This window comes from Pristiophorus japonicus, chromosome 17, assembly GCF_044704955.1.
Source record: "Pristiophorus japonicus isolate sPriJap1 chromosome 17, sPriJap1.hap1, whole genome shotgun sequence".
NCBI lineage: Eukaryota > Metazoa > Chordata > Chondrichthyes > Pristiophoridae > Pristiophorus > Pristiophorus japonicus.
The window spans coordinates 37472829-37486031 of NC_091993.1; the positions used below are offsets into that span (position 1 = coordinate 37472829).

General features: G+C 45.2%; 1 protein-coding gene across 1 annotated transcript in view; it reads left to right on the plus strand.

The window, feature by feature from the left end:
• Positions 1-13203, plus strand: part of LOC139228164 (ADAMTS-like protein 3) — a 616221-nt gene that overhangs the window by 87412 nt on the left and 515606 nt on the right. The window lies entirely within an intron of this gene.

The window sequence follows — 13203 nt, forward strand, 5'->3', positions numbered from 1 at the left end:
AAGTTAGGAGACCAAAACTGTACACAATACTCCAGGTGTGGCCTCACCAAGGCCCTGTACAACTGTAGTAACACCTCCCTGCCCCTGTACTCAAATCCTCTCGCTATGAAGGCCAACATGCCATTTGCTTTCTTAACCGCCTGCTGTACCTGCATGCCAATCTTCAATGACTGATGTACCATGACACCCAGGTCTCGTTGTATCTCCCCTTTTCCTAACCTGTCACCATTCAGATAATAGTCTGTCTCTCTGTTTTTACCACCAAAGTGGATAACCTCACATTTATCCACATTATACTTCATCTGCCATGCATTTGCCCACTCACCTAACCTATCCAAGTCACTCTGCAGCCTCATAGCATCCTCCTCGCAGCTCACACTGCCACCCAACTTAGTGTCATCTGCAAATTTGGAGATACTACATTTAATCCCCTCGTCTAAATCATTAACGTACAATGTAAACAGCTGGGGCCTCAGCACAAAACCTTGTGGTACCCCACCTAGTCACTGCCTGCCATTCTGAAAAGTACCCATTTACTCTTACTCTTTGCTTCCTGTCTGCCAACCAGTTCTCAATCCACGTCAGCACACTACCCCCAATCCCATGTGCTTTAACTTTGCACATTAATCTCTTGTGTGGGACCTTGTCGAAAACCTTCTGAAAGTCCAAATACACCACATCAACTGGTTCTCCCTTGTCCACTCGACTTGAAACATCCTCAAAAAATTCCAGAAGATTTGTCAAGCATGATTTCCCTTTCACAAATCCATACTGACTTGGACCTATTATGTCACCCCTTTCCAAATGCGCTGCTATGACATCCTTAATAATTGACTCCATTATTTTACCCACTACTGATGTCAGGCTGACCGGTCTATAATTCCCTGTTTTCTCTCTCCCTCCTTTTTTATAAACTGGGGTTACATTGGCTACCCTCCACGCCATAGGAACTGATCCAGAGTCTATGGAATGCTGGAAAATGACTGTCAATGCATCCGCTATTTCCAAGGCCACCTTCTTAAGTACTCTGGGATGCAGTTCATCAGGCCCTGGGGATTTATCGGCCTTCAATCCCATCAATTTCCCCAACACAATTTCCCGACTAATAAAGATTTCCCTCAGTTCCTCCTTCTTACTAGACCCTCTGACCCCTTTTATATCCGGAAGGTTGTTTGTGTCCTCCTTAGTGAATACCGAACCAAAGTACTTGTTCAATTGGTCTGTCATTTCTTTGTTCCCCGTTATGACTTCCCCTGATTCTGACTGCAGGGGACCTCCGTTTGTCTTTACTAACCTTTTTCTCTTTACATATCTATAGAAGCTTTTGCAGTCCATCTTAATGTTCCCTGCAAGCTTCCTCTTGTACTCTATTTTCCCTGCCCTAATCAAACCCTTTGTCTTCCTCTGCTGAGTTCTAAATTTCTCCCAGTCCCCGGGTTCGCTGCTATTTGTGGCCAATTTGTATGCCACTTCCTTGGCTTTAATACTATCCCTGATTTCCCTTGATAGCCACGGTTGAGCCACCTTCCCTTTTTTATTTTTATGCCAGACAGGGATGTACAATTGTTGTAGTTCATCCATGCGGTCTCGAAATGTGTGCCATTGCCCATCCATAGTAAACCCCTTAAGTATCATTCGCCAATCTATCCTAGCCAATTCACGCCTCATACCTTCAAAGTTACCCTTCTTTAAGTTCTGGACCATGGTCTCTGAATTAACTGTTTCATTCTCCATCCTAATGTAGAATTCCACCATATTATGGTCACACTTTCCTAAGGGGCCTCGCACAACGAGATTGCTAATTAATCCTCTCTCATTACACAACACCCAGTCTAAGATGGCCTCCCCCCTCGTTGGTTCCTTGACATATTGGTCTAGAAAACCATCCCTTATGCACTCCAGGAAATCCTCCTCCACCGTATTGCTTCCAGTTTGGTTAGCCCAATATATATGCATATTAAAGTCACCCATGATAACTGCTGCACCTTTATTGCATGCACCCCTAATTTCCTGTTTGATGCCCTCCCCTTAAAAGAAAGACTTGAATTTATATAGCACCTTTTACAACCACCAGACATCTCAAAGCGCTTTCGAGCCACTGAAGTACTTTTGGAGTGTGGTCACTGTTGTTATGTGGGAAACACGGCAACCAATTTGTGCACAGCAACTCCCAGCAATATGATAATGACCAGATAATCTGGTTTTTTTGTTATGTTGATTGAGGGATAAATATGCACCAGGACACTGGGGGATAACTCCCCTGCTCTTCTTCGAAATAGTGGCTATGGGATCTTTTATATCCACCTGAGAGGTTTAACGTTTCTTCTGAAAGACGGCACCTCCGACAATGCAGCACCCCCTCAACACTGCACTGGAGTGTCAGCCTAGATTTATGTGTTCAAATCCTCAGAGTGGGATTTGATAAACAATGCATACACTGATTTGAACCTGTACATATTTGAATAAGAACATTTTATACAGCTACAAAAGTTGATTAATTGTAAAACAAATGTATCTAATTGTGGATTGCTGATCAGTATTCTACTGCTTTTTCACAGAAATGTTTTTTGATTGTTAGAAGCCACTGCTGCACTCTCCGATCAAATTTATTTTTCTCTCCACACCAGAGACCAAAACAAAGATTGAAGTTCAGGTTTTTAAAAAAAAAAAAGCCAATCCATGAAACAAAAAACTGAACTTTCATTGAACATGTGCATGCACTGCACGACAAAATGATCCAAAATCATCCTACAGCTGGGAGTCATCAACCGAGCAAAACGAGATAACCTGAATGACACCTCGCGCTGCTTGAAATGCACATGAAGTCCCCCTAATGTCCACCCGCCATGGGAGAGGGGCACAGCGACTGAATAACACACTGCATCATGCTGTTTATCTTTTGTTATTGGTGCACAAACGACTAATACATCTCCGTGCTCATTTAAACTGCATTTACAATTGGATTAGCAAAACATCACATGGGTCCTGGTTTGATTTGATATTTTATAACTCATTGTCCCATGACCTGAACATATTGTCATTGGCGTGCTGTGCTGCCAAAACCAGGACCCTGTGTGCGACCATCTTCTGCAATATTTGTTTACTTATTGCCTTCTTCTTGTACTTAGATATGGTGAGCAATGTGTCTGTTTACAAGCCCCTTGTCAACCTCTGTCCCACTTGTGAAGTGCACAAATCTCTCACTTTCACCTCCTAATGTACTTTGCATTTGTTTGTATTGAAATTAATTTATCACTGATTAGCTCAGGGACAAACCCAGTTGTGCTCAATTAAGGACTTGGCTGCTTCCTCTGTGTCCACGCCCCCCCCCCCCTTAACTTGGCGTCATCCTTAAATTTAACTACTTTGCATTGACATTACAATTCCAGTCAGTAACTGTATTAGATACATGAAGGGTCCCAGCACAGACTGTTGGGACATCCCACCCAATGCCTTCCTCACCATTATACCCTTGCTTTCCATATGACTACCCTTCTCTTTAGTCGCGTTTTACTGATCCATGTCTTGCCCATGATTCACTGACATTGAGTCTCACATATGGCATCTTAGACTTTTGAAAGTAACTTTTGGAAGTAAAGTTGAACTACATCAGAATAATTATTCATGAATAGCTTTATGATGAAGCTGTTCATAATGGCCAGACCAATCTTAAAATGGTGTAGCCTAGAGGCTATGTGCTGGTGCCCAGCATCTGCCTCACCAAATCATTCCACGTCCTCTTAGAATGTCCATTGTAGCCTCTTCATTGGTCATTTCTGAATGATACCCATGTATAGACATTCTTCCCCGTTGAATGACCGCTTCACCAGCGGCGAGAGCAATGGCCAGCTTTAAAGTACCCTGCCATGCCCATTGACAGTATCTGCCTGTAACAGTCTTATTCTTCTGTGCACTTATCCTAACCTTTTATCACCCTCATTTGCTCCTCTCGGTTTCCTTTGTAAGTCTTGGTGAGTAAGGGTCATAAATCTTTGGTATTCTCTACCCCAGAGAGCAGTGGAGGCTGGGTCCATTGCATATGTTTAAGGTGGAGATGAGAATGTAGATAGAAGGTTTGCGAATGTGTTAGTAAGGGATCATGGGAAAATGGCCAAGAGAAATTGTCCAGCTGCGATATTTGCCCTGTCGACACAAACTAAGGATTACTCAGAGTTGTGGTCAAACACGAGTTACGTGAAAAAGCAAAAGTCAGACATGATTCAGACGAGGGGCTGCTATAAACAGCAGTAAAATAGGGAAGTGTGATGAGATTCGAAACAATAAACACATCCCTATTTGGAGAGTTGTTAGCCTGCAATTGGGTATGCTATGGGGGAAATCGACCAATGATTGTATAAATTGAGTGTCACTCAAATGTGTTCTGCTGTAACAATGTATAAGTGTTGAGCTTTTGTACTGTTACGAGACTTGTCAGGAGAAAGGTGGACAGACTCGAATCGAGAGTGTTCCCTTTTATCTTAACAGGTCCCGGCTGGAGAATCTGCAGAATAAAGGTCTTATGTTGCTAAGACTAAAAGTGTTCGTGTGTCAGTGAATTCGCTGAAACAGATTGAAGGGAAAAGAATCCAGTTTCAACATTTGGTGTCAGAAGTGGGATCTCAACGGACGACTGCCGAAAACTTGCGAATTAAGAGCTAGACTAGCCTTGGACGAGACGAGAGGAAAATGACCACTGGAGTAAGTATAATTTCAATACTGCTCCAGTTTCCTCTGGTTTCAAAAGTCTGAGGAAAGTTTAGCCACTCGCTGGTTCTCAGGTGGTGTCTGAACGAGATCCAAGTCAATCTGGCGAACACGTTTTAAATTTAGAAAATAAGTGTCCAAGTCAGGTGTGACGTCGACCTTGTATATCACTTGGCCCGTCTAGGCACTGATTGGATTTAAATCGGGAACCTAGAAAGATTGTCGTGCGGTGTCACGAACAGGCTGTGTGGGTTCGAGGCCCAAGTAAATAGAGAATCGCGCGAACCGCGTAGGGAAACGTGGAGGTTAGGGAATTACGTAAAATTAAGCTGCGGGACTACGCGGGACTGTGTAAATTTTAAATTGTACTTACGCCAGGTGCGGTGTCGATCTTGTATATCACTTGGTCCACCTAGGCTCTGGGTAAGCTAAACTGAGATCACCACGGGGCGGCGTGGGGGACGATTCGGATTAATTAGGACCCCGGTCCAACGTGCGGCGACACAAGGATGGGTAATTTAGATAAAACTACGAATTCCCTGAAAGGTCATGGATCCAAAAAAAAAAAAGAGAGAATCTTGTGAACGTCTGTTTTAAATGCTTGTATGCTTTTTACTGTGGAGAAGGAAGCTTGTGTGGGGAGACCGGGGAGTTGTGGTTTGTTTTAGCTCCACCCACTTTTTCAAACAGTGAAAGTTTTTTTTAACCCTTCGTAGTGTTGTCCTGTATGTGGGAAGTTTAAGAGTGTGAACCTTATTGAATTACGTATATTCGGATGATAAGTTACGGAGCCAGGAAATATATATATGGTCCCGGTGGTTAAAAAAGGATTTAATAGCCAAATGGAGACAGTACTGTCAAAAGCTGAAAGATGAGTCCCTTCTGTCAAGCTGGCAGGAGAACGCCACTAAACTAGGGCTGTCCTTGACAGAATGAGGACATGTTAAAACTGTAGACGTCCTAAAGAAAGAGTGCGCGCACGAGAAACGTACTAAGAGTTCCCTTGGGACCTCTGAGAAGGGTACCGATAGACTACGTAGTCGAATGGTTGGTTTTGCATTGACCGAGGCTGATGATGAAATTGATGAATGGACACAGCCGCGCCCAACGGCGCCTCCTGCAGCCCCGGGCCCTTCACCACAGCCTCCTTCCCATCCCCCTCCACCTTACACTCCGGCAAGAGGAGTTAAAGATAACCGTAACCCCACACCAACGAAGCGACAAGCCCAAACTGACTCCTCATCCTCTGATAGCGATTCAGATCCCCAGTTCACAGGCAATATAGCTGAGAGGACCAGATCTCATACTCGGAAGGGCAGAACTATATCTCGACATCACAGACAGTCCCGTAAATCCTCTCGTCAAACTACCAGTCCCAGTTGTGAAAGGCATAGCAAACACTCCCACCGATCAAGACGCGGAGGTGCCGAGCAGTCAGACAGCTCCGAACCATCCTCCGACCTAGAAATTCTCAGTCCGACCAATGTCAAACCCTGATGCACAACAAGCTGCAAACCACCCCACTATAGATGTATATGTACCATGGAAACCAAATGAGATTATGACCATCCTGGCTACCATACCAGATCGAAAGAGAGAACCGGTCAAATTTATAGATCGCCTCCGACTCACCATTGGAGTTTACAATGCGGAATCAAGAGACTTGTGGTCCTTAGTGCAGCAGACCCTGAGCCCGACTGAACATGTCCGGTTCTTAGAAAGTTTGAGGCGAGCCACCCATGATGCATTAGTGACTGCTCACCCTAATAATGCCCAGGATCGTCTAAACGCTATCTTTAATGCTCTCAGCAAGACCCTTCAGAAGCCCATCAGTATGGCAGCAGTATTAGAAACTAAACCCAAATGAGAAGAAACTGCCGATGAATTCATGGAAAGATTTATTGAAATATACGGAGGTCAATCAGGAGATAATGCCTTCAGGGCAGGGGACAATTCACCTCAATTCTGCGCTATCCTACTTCAGTGCCTGCCCTATTCGATTGCTCACGCTATCCGGACAAATAATATGAATTGGGCAGATAACAGTAGAGCCCAAATGGAAAGAGCGGTAAAATATTATTGGCAGGAGAAGAAAGGAGGGGAAGGAGGAGGCGCACCCCTGACCCGGGTCAAAACCGAATATGTGACTAGAAAGGAAGAACCCCCATGGAGAGGACCCTGGTCCGACCCGAGGGGATACCAGATGGAACCACAGTACTGTGTAAAGGGATGGGTAGATAACCAAGGATACGGATATACCCAACACCCAAATGGCCCAGGGTCCTGCTAATTACGGACCGCCCTACTGTCCCCGGCCTGGTATGGGAAGAGGTCGGAGCTGGGAAAGACGAGATGGATGCTTTAATTGTATGCAAGAAGGACATTGGAGTAGAGAGTGTCCCTCCCGTCGGCACGAAAGAGGAAGAGGATGGGGGCAAGGGGAGAGAGGACGGGGATCTTACACTAACTTCTCCCAGAACAACCCCTTTGGTCAACCGTCCCCCGATTACGTAGCTTGATTGTACAGAGAACCTCCCCGGATGACGAACCAATTTGCCAGTTTCCAGTCCCTAGCATGGCTAAACAGATGCGACAGTGGTTGGGGATGATCAATTACTGTAGATCCTGGATCCCTAATGTTGCCCTGATGACTAAGCACCTCACACCGTACACAACTAAAGAAGGCAGCTTTGAAATAGAAGCCACAGACGTTCAAGCCTTTAAGGAACTAAAGACAGCCCTGCTGCAGGCTCCGGCTTTGGGCCGGCCCCTCTATGACCTGCCCTTTCAAATGTATTGTACAATCCTGAAAGACTGTGCTACCGCAGTCTTAACTCAGAAACACGGGGATAAGCATAGGCCTGTTGCCTACTACTCTTCCAAAATAGACCCCGTTGCCTTGGGGCACCCTGTATGTACTCAAATATTAACCGCTATCTACAGTAGCGTTCAATCCGCCACCAACCTTGCCCTCCAGCAGGATATTGTTGTGTACACCTCTCACTCCGTAGCTGCCCTCCTGGGCCAACTGCAGACTCAACACCTTACAATGGCCAGGCAAAGCAGATATGAGATCTACCTACTGAATAATCCTAAGCTGACCTTTTGGCACTGTACGGCCATTAATCCGGCCTGTTTTCTTACTGAGTCACCCCAAGATGAGGAAGAACCCAGTCATGATTGTTTATCTTTAATTCAGGAGACCTCATCGGTCAGGGAAGATTTAGTTGACGTACCAATGGAAGACCCAGACTGTATTATGTATGTGGACGGGAGCTCTTCTATTAATCCAGAAGGTAAACGAATCTCAGGATACGCCATAGTAAACCAGGAGGATCAAGTCTTGGAATCTGCCGCCTTTGAAACCGCCTATTCTGCCCAACAAGCTGAACTATTCGCCCTCACCCGAGCCTGTATCTTGGCCAAAGACCTCAAAGTCAATATCTATACCGATTCTAGGTATGCCTTTGGGGTAGCCCATGATTTCGGACAGTTATGAAAACGATAGGGGATTCCTGACCTCACAGGGAAACGAGATGTCTCATAGGCAACTAGTATCAGATTTGTTGCAAGCCCTCATGCTCCCTAAACGTATTGCTATTGTCAAGTGCACTGCCCACACTACCGGAAACTCTCTGGTTGATATAGGAAACCGCTGTGCTGACAAAGAGGCTAAAAAGGCCTCTTGTGGACAACAAATGGTGGTGCCTAGAATGATGAGTCAAACTAAAAATCCTGCCAAGGATAAGTTAGCCTCGGAAAAACCAATGCCAATCATCCAAGATGTCATTAAAGCACAGGAGGACGCTCCTGAAAAAGATAAACTGTTGTGGAAAGATTATGGATGTACTTATGACAATGTTTCTAAACTCTGGACCACTCCCGCGGAACAGACTTGCATGTCTGACGAGTTGGTTCTATGGGTTATTGAATGTATGCATTTTACTACTCATTGTGGAGCAAGGACAACAAGTGACACGCTTTAGGCCACTTGGTGGCACCCTAGACTCCAGGCGCTGGCCCAGAACATCAGTAGTCGCTGCCTTGTTTGCCAACAGCATAATCCAGGGAAGGGAGTCCCCTGTGATTGGGGTAAGACGCCCCTACCAGAAGGTCCCTTTGAGACCTTGCAGTTGGACTACATTGAGTTGCAAAGAGTTTAGTGTTACAAATATGTGTTAGTAATAGTAGATGTGTTTAGCAGATGGATTGAAGCCTACCCTACCCTAGACAATAAGGCTCAAACTATTGTTAAGGTGTTAATGAGGAAAATTGTTCCTAGATATGGTTCCAGCTCGACTGATGACCACCTATGTTCTTTCTCTGACTCAGGCTCTGCGACTAGCTCACAACCAGGTTCGAGAGGCTCACCTTGACCTCCCAGTGTTACCCGAATCATCTTTCGTGGCACCAGGGAAGTATGTCCTGATTAAGAAATGGATTCGAAAAGGGTTGGAGCCATGATGGGAGGGGCCCTTTCAGGTGTTACTCACTACCCCCACCGCAGCTAAGGTTGAAGGGAGAAGTGCCTGGGTTCACCTGCACCACTCTAAACTTATTACTTCATAATGAGCCTCTCACTGGTTGTCCTAACCCTTGTTTCTGTTCCAGACTTCCTCTCTACCATAGCTGAATAAACCACATCCTTGGGGCAGGAAGAAAAATGCCAAGAACACGGCAGGAGAAAGGAACAAGCAGACCTAGCTGTTTTCTGATCTATCCTTATCTTATTGTTAACTAATGTGTAGTATCGTCTAAAATTATTTAAACATGTGTAAGCTAGCAGGTATAATTGTGCTATCCTAGCAGAACTAGAAGGGCTACAGGATAACTTATTTTATCAGACCCATACCCGATTGCATGGCAATCGAACTGTGTGTTACCCACTAGCCCAATCAGTAGAGGCCCTGTTCGTGGCCACCCCTGGGTGGACTCGACGCGACTTATATATGGCAGATACCTTGGACGCACCCTGTGAGGGACAAACGGGTGAATATAGAAGGGGTATACCGGGAAGATGTGTGGAATTAATAGACTCCATGAATCCTGAGTGCAGGGGATCCTAGGGAAAGAACGGAGCGGTATGCTCAGACATTGCAAGCTACCCGCTTTGCTTCTCAGGACAAGGGTGGGGTTGTGTATATATCACCCAGGCCATAAGAAAGCAGCTGGATGAGTTTAGGCAGGGCCCAGAGAAAGGAAGTGGTTGGTTAGATTGGTTACTCGGAGGATCATGGGGATCCTATTTAATGCATGGAGCAGTCATTCTCGTTGTGATAATAGTTACCTGTTGTCTGATTATTGGCTGCTTTAATGTCTGTTGTAAAATAATGATGGCGAAATTGGAGCAAACTCTTACAGTCACGAGCTCCCGGAATTTGGTTGAACAAACTAAAGGTTTACTCGAGAATCAAGAAGAGTATGAGAAACAAGAATGCGAACGGCTGAATGCGATACTCCTGGAATAATCACCAGGTTTATCATGGAATGATAAAAGGGGGGAATGAAGATTTGCGAATGTGTTAGTAAGGGATCATGGGAAAATGGCCAAGAGAAATTGTCCAGCTGCGATATTTGCCCTGTCGACACAAACTAAGGATTACTCAGAGTTGTGGTCAAACACGAGTTACGTGAAAAAGCAAAAGTCAGACATGATTCAGACGAGGGGCTGCTATAAACAGCAGTAAAATAGGGAAGTGTGATGAGATTCGAAACAATAAACACATCCCTATTTGGAGAGTTGTTAGCCTGCAATTGGGTATGCTATGGGGAAAATCGACCAATGATTGTATAAACTGAGTGTCACTCAAATGTGTTCTGCTGTAACAATGTATAAGTGTTGAGCTTTTGTACTGTTACGAGACTTGTCAGGAGAAAGGTGGACAGACTCGAATCGAGAGTGTTCCCTTTTATCTTAACAGGTCCCGGCCGGAGAATCTACAGAATAAAGGTCTTGTGTTGCTAAGACTAAAAGTGTTCGTGTGTCAGTGAATTCGCTGAAACAGATTGAAGGGAAAAGAATCCAGTATCAACAGAGATAGACAGATTTTTGAACGATAAGCGAGTCTAGGGCTATGGGGAACGGGCGGGGAAGTGGAGCTGAGGCCAAGAGCAGATCAGCCATGATCTTATTGAATGGCGGAGCAGGTTCGAGGGGCCAAATGGCCTACTCCTGCTCCTATTTCTTATGTTCTTGCATGATGATGGTCATGCGGCTCATTAGCAACCTTGAAAGCACCTTATAATTTGCATATCTAGTAAGAGTTGTTGCATGCCAGTAGGTAACTCAGGAAACAGTACTGCTTTGCTTCTCCTTGTGCCTACGCAGGACACCTGAGATGTTTACATCGTGTCTTGACTTAATTGGATACTGGCTCCACATTTAGTAAATCACTCTTGATTCTTAAAGAACTTTTTCCACACTTCCAAACAGTTGCAACGGATTTTGTACACAGCATTCACACTGTCTGTTGTTTTTCATGCTCCTCATCTGTGCTCTGGTGTTGTTGACTGGCAGGTAGACCAAGTATGCCTGTTTTGTGCTGCATTATAAATGCCTGGAGACCGTTATTGGAGTACCACATTTTGTGCTGTTGCCTCACAGTTGTCACAGCCCATTGACAGTGCTCACTCCTCAGCCATTGCCATGAACCTTTCAGGCATGAAGTGCCACTGAATACCTCAATTGTACATTGAGGTAGTTATGAGCCCTTATTGCAGCCACATTCTGATTGGCTGCTGAGAATTTTCTAACCAGTAATAAAAAAAAAATGGAGCAAATACAACTTCATTGCGACAAGCGGCACTTAAAGTGCCGTAACCTGCAGGGTTACAGACCTAGAGCTGGTAATTGGGATTAGACTAGATGACCTTTTGTTGGACAGTGCAGATATAATGGTAAATACTGCAGGGAATAGAATACGGCCAGGGTGATCTCCTGGACTAGTTTTGATCGCCTGGGTGGGTCGGAGAGGAATTTTCCCAGATTTTTTTCTCCCTAAATTGGCCTGGGTTTTATCTGGTTTTTGCCTCTCCCAAGAAATCACATGGCTTCGGTTGGGGTGGAGTGTAGATGGTTTTAGTATAAGGGGTGTTGCAGTGGTGTTGGGCTGGGTGCTCTTTGCCTTTCGATCATTGTTCATGGGTTTGTATGTAACCTTTAGGGCTGATGACGAAGGGCCATGTGGCTCTTTGTCGGCCGGCGCAGACACGATGGGCCGGAATGGCCTCCTCCTGCGCTGTAAATTTCTATGTTTCTTCTATGTTTAACCTAGCGATGGATTTGGCACATGCTAAGAATGATTTTCAGGGTAAAGGACATCCAGTGTATAATACCCTGCTCATTCCCCAAGTTCTGGAGGCCATCTTAGTACATGGAATAAATTGGACAGTTCAGTGTTTTTTTTTAATTCATTCACAGGAATGTGGATGTCACTGGTAAGGCCAGCATTTATTGCCCATCCATAATTGCCCTTGAGAAGATGGTGGTGAGCCGCCGCCTTGAACTGCTGCAGTCCGTGTAGTGAAGGTGCTCCCACAGTGACTTTGTCATAGCGATTTGGTACAACTGAGTGGCTTGCTAGGCCATTTCAGAGGGCAGTTAAGAGACAACCGCATTGCTGTGGGTCTGGAGTCACAAATAGGCCAGACCGGGTAAGGACGGCAGATTTCCTTTCCTAAAGGGACATTAGTGAACCAGATGGGGTTTTACAACAATCCGGTAGTTTTCATGGTCACCATTATTGATATTCCAGAGTTACTTAATCAAATTAATTTAAATTCCCCAGCTGCCATGGTACCATGGCTCAATTTTCCCTGGTGATTTGTGGTGTTTTTTTTGGAGCATGCTGCTCTTTTTGGCCTAAGTTTGAAAAACCACAGTTTCCCCAATCAATTTGCACCAATGTAACTCAGATAGTTACGTTTTTTTTAGGCCCGTTTTTATTTCAGCCAAAGGGGGCGTAACCAGCCATCTATGCCAATTCGGGCCATTTAGGGAAGTTTGGCCAGCTGAGAGTTACTTCAATTCTGATTAGGCCAGCGTATGTGGCCTCTCCAGAAAAACCTTCCCGAGAGTTAAGGAAATCGGCGCAGGTCAGGAAAGCGGCGCAGCAGATGCCCAGACACAGCAAAATAATTGAAAAACACATAGCAGCAACTTACCTCCAACCCCGCCCGAAGGCTCTCCGGACCCCACACAGGAAGACTGTCCGGTCCCATTCTCGGTCCTCGATTCGCACGCACGCACACACACTGGAGGTAAGTTGCTGCTATGTGTTTGTCTTACCATAGCAACCCGATCTTTTTGGTGCAGATCAAGGCTGCACCCCCAAAACTAAAGGGAAGGTTAGGCCATGCCAAAATGAGCAAATCCAACAGGGGAACTTAGAATCTTTTTTTGGCGTAATTACGCCCCCAAAAATTGGGCGTAACTCTTCAAGTACGCCAAAAAAATGCTTTTGGGAAAAATTGAACCCAATGGCCCCAAGTTTCCACATG